General features: G+C 32.2%; 1 long non-coding RNA gene across 1 annotated transcript; it reads right to left on the bottom strand.

The window, feature by feature from the left end:
- Positions 1-229: 229 nt before the first annotated feature.
- LOC107857169 lies at positions 230-1,190 on the bottom strand. Its single transcript, XR_001670792.2, has 2 exons — positions 784-1,190; positions 230-530 (listed from the first exon to the last, which is right to left on the bottom strand). It is a non-coding gene; the product is annotated as an uncharacterized LOC107857169 (long non-coding RNA).
- Positions 1,191-4,484: the final 3,294 nt, after the last annotated feature.

Below are 4,484 nucleotides of genomic sequence, written 5' to 3'. Positions count from 1 at the left end.
TTGTCCACTTTTCCACTTTTTCATATTCTCTTGTTTATATTTAGCAATTTCGTTTTGACAACAATCACCGTCTGATCATCCTAATCTCCGTGTCCTTAAACCACTTAAAAAATTCAGTTGTTATCTACATTGCGGACTTCGGGGTAAACACATATAAAAATGATTTTCATAAAAAAATTGATTGTTATAATGAAATGTTGTTATTGAGAGGTCTAACTATAGTACTGTATGACAAAAAGATATGCTTTCAATATATCACTAGAGAAAATATTATAGTGAATACTATCAAGTTAGAAGGACTATCTCAAGTAAAGCATGAATACAAGTATCATCCATTTAACAAAATGGTAACTTAATTATAATGATACAAATAAGCTTTAGATTCATATGAAGAAATTTGAAGTTAAAAGACCAAAGAAGGAGAACTCCAACAATTGCATCTAATCCAAACCATCTCTTTCCAATATGACAGCCTGCAGATTTTGGAGCACTTGCTACACCTGCAGCGCCAGCCGTGGGACTAGATCCAACTGCAAAAATATTGAAACACCAAAAAAAAGAGTCTAACCTTTATATATTTGACACCATAAAAAGAATTCTACGATAGAAATAAGACAGGTTACTTGTTACAGTATTATATTATTGTGTGTATAAGTTGAATTCAAATGAGAGAAGGCAAAAAGAACAAAAAAAATATCGAATCACCAATTTTTCTTCGAATAAGTGGATTTTAACTTGAGAAATTTTTTAAAAAATGTGAAAGAATGTAGTAGTATAACTTACCTGAAGGAATGGGACTATTTGCAAGCGGACTGCCAGCGATGCCGCTTGAACCATTATAGAATATTTGAGCATCTGGTGAATCTGCAGGCAAGTAGAGAAGAGCTGCATATCACCACAAAGTTAATTTATCAATGTTTTTCAGAAACAGAAAATGAAAAAGACCCCTTTTTCGTGGGAATGGGGTGGGGTGGGGGGTTGAAAACTAGTAGAAGTAATATTTTGAGATTCAGTTGCAACAACGATAACAGTCAAACACATTAGGAGGCGAATCCAGAATTTAAACTCAAAGGTTTAATCTTTTAAGATAATTAGGGATGAATCCTTTATATATTTGAAGTTATGATTCATGTGTACTAGTTATTGAAATTTTAGTAAATTTTTACGCAAGTTGAAAGTGATGTTTCAAAGCTCAATTGATCCGGTACCTATAATGGCACGACTGCCCTTAATACATTGTACTCAGAAATCAGATTGTGAACTCTTTCAATCTCTTATTTTCACTTGTTTGAGGCAGAGTCACTTCAGTTTGCCTTCCACCGAATATAAAAAACCTACATCCCAAGAATGTAAGAAAGCTATTGTACACAACCACCATTCGCCCCTTACTAATACAATAGATAGTAATGCAGAAAAAGAGTGAAACTACGAGGTAAAAGCAGGCGTGCCTCTCTTATAAGAGAACACTCGATAACTTAAAAAAGAAATAGTGTAAATGGAAAATGGAGGGACACAACCCTTTAAGGAAAATATACATTGTTTTAGAAAAGGAGTGATTGTTCGGATAGTTGTGTCTGTTCAGAAAAAAAGACATAATGTTTCGAATGAACAGATATGACTCTTCCAAAGGATACACCTTTTCGGATGAACCATTGCCACCTTTCGGAAGGGGCACTTTTATGGCTATATAAACCTACATTTTTTCCACAGATTTAGTATGAAAGAAAAATATTCTCTTGTTTCTAAAAACTCTGTGTGATCATCTCCCGTTGAGTGAGTTCGAAGAAAATCAGAAAGTTTGAGGTACCGCTACATTCTGGTTGTGAAGCCATTTTATCTGGGGAGGAAAATTCCGTAATCTTGGATACTTGAGGGGAATTATTTCCTTCAAGACACTCCGTGAATTCGGAGGATTTGGCTTTTTTCTGCTTCATCTGTTTTTCTTTAAGAAACTGAAAACATACTTCTTTGAAAGATCATTTTGATCTTGTGTTGAAGGTGTTGGACAACTTCATAAGTGTTCTTGATTTATTCTTGAACTTGTGTTGATAGTGTTGAGAAAATATAGATTTTGTGTACCCGAAAAACAACGATCTTAAGGAAATAATTTACTAATTTGTATTGTTTCGTAAACTATTTTTTCAGTAAATAGTAGAACTTCATATTGATAGTTCTTCAACTTTTTGAACTTGTGTTTGAAGTTCTTGAAACTTCATTTTAATAGTTCATAAGTTGGTTGAACTTGTGTTGAAGTTTTTAACATTTGGTTTTGCTATTTTCCAGAAAATGGTTTGAACTTCATTTTGTTGATGTTTATAAGTTTGGTTGAACTTATTGTTAAAAGTTCAAAGTTGTAAATATATAGCTAAAACTTCATTTGATTGTTCATATGTTAATTTGGACATGTGTTTGAAGTTATTATTGATAAATACAGATTTTATCAAAATTGAGAAAAACAACAACATTAAGGAAAGTATAAAAATATTTATTTTTGTGCTTGTTTGGTGAAAGAAAAATTTTTTATCGCCATTTATAAATCAAGTATTTGGTCAATCTGTATTGGGTCTGATTTTATGGAGACTAAAATCTTTTGATTTCTACTCTCTCAATTAGAAGAATATAAAAACTTCATCGAGAAATCAGTATGAGAATTTGGTTTGAAGAATATAAAAAGTTCACTGATTTTTTAAGATCTCTGTATTGGTTTCTAGAGTTTAAAATCTGTGGGATTTCACTCTGTTTGAATTTGATTATGATTTGAAGTCATAAAAACTTCTTCATGATTCATAGTTCATTCAATTGATGATTTGAAGATATAAAAACTCCATCATTGACTAGAAACAAGTTGGCTAAAGATTAAATTCTTTATTGTTAGTATTCTGAAATACTAAAGAGTATGTCAAAGATTGACAAGAAAATGACGAATGATACTGAATAGTAAATTGATTTGGTTGTGCATGCTGTTGTCCCAATGACTACCAATGTTGAGTCATTAAGTCGTTCTGGTATTGCTCTAGCAATAAAAACGACAGAGAAATAGAAAAAATATTTTGGTGTAAACTTCAAAGAATAGCAACAAATGATGTCATTTTGACTGGCCAAACTTGCAATGCAAATGTTCACAAGTATAGATCCTCATATTCTTAAAAAAAAAAATAATGATTGGAAATCAATTGTCTGATTTGAAAGATCTTACGAGTCATTCCAAGATAGACGAGGATAATGAGTTGAATGAAAAAATCATCAATGATGGTTGCAAATTCTGTTAAGGATGATGCTCCAAATAATAAGAAGATGAAAAAGTCTTCTGAACAAGAAAAAAGATTAGATAAATATGTTGGAAATAACTAGAAAGATTGAAAATTTATGTGATATGATCACTGAAAGCAATCTAGTTGTATATCCAAATGAATGGTGGTTTAATTTAGGAGCCATTAGACATGTTTGAGCAAAAAAAGAAGCTTTTGCTATTTATGATTCCGTTGGTCCCAAAGAAGTGATCTTCATGGGAAATAATACAACAACCAAGGTTGAAGCAAGCGGGAAGATGTTCCCAAAAGTGACTTACGGCAAGGTGTTGACTCTCAACAATATTCTTCATGATCCCACTATTAGGAAAAACTTAGTGTGGATAACACTTCTCATTAAAAATGGGTTTAAGTGTGTTTGTTTTGGAGAAAGTTGTAATAAGCAAGAATAAAATATATGTAGGAAAGGGCTACCTCAATGAGGGCCTTTTCAAACTTTATGTAATGGTTGTTGAAATGAAGAAAGTTGAGGCTTCTTCTTACTTGCTAGAGTCAAACGATTTGTGGCATAGTCGTTTAGGACATGCCAACTACAAAACCTTGCAAAAACTGATTAACTTAAAAGTTTTGCCAAATTTTGAGTACAATAAATCAAAATATCAAATGTGTGTGGAATCAAAGTATGCTTAGCATCCGTATAAGTCTGTTGAAAGGAATTCAAATCTCTTAGACTTAATACACACCGACATTTGTGATATGAAGTCAACACTATCACGTGGTGGGAAAAAGTATTTCATAACTTTTATTGACGGTTGCACTAGATATTATTATGACTACTTGCTAAATAGTAAGGATGAAGCAATAAATGCATTTAGGCAATACAAAACTGAAGTTGAAAATTAGTTAGAGAAAAAGATCAAAACGATAAGAAGTGATAGGGATTGAGAATATGAATCTCCCTTTGCGAAAATATGTGTAGAGAATGGAATTGTCCATCAAACTACAGCCCTGTATTCACCCCAATCTAATGGAATTACAGAAAGAAAAAATCGAACCTTGAAGAAAATAATGAATGCCCTACTAATAAGTTCAGGTTTACCGCCAAACTTGTGGGGGAAGCTCTCCTTATGGCTAATCGAATACTCAATAGAGTTTCTCATAGTAAGACACAATCAATTTCTTATAAAAAATGGAAAAAAAGGAAACCCAACTTGAAATATTTCAAAGCGTGGGGGT

The sequence above is a fragment of the Capsicum annuum genome, chromosome 1, assembly GCF_002878395.1.
Source record: "Capsicum annuum cultivar UCD-10X-F1 chromosome 1, UCD10Xv1.1, whole genome shotgun sequence".
Taxonomy (NCBI): domain Eukaryota; kingdom Viridiplantae; phylum Streptophyta; class Magnoliopsida; order Solanales; family Solanaceae; genus Capsicum; species Capsicum annuum.
The sequence above is the reverse complement of the archived record's forward strand: the minus strand, read 5'-3'. Positions and strand labels throughout refer to the sequence as shown.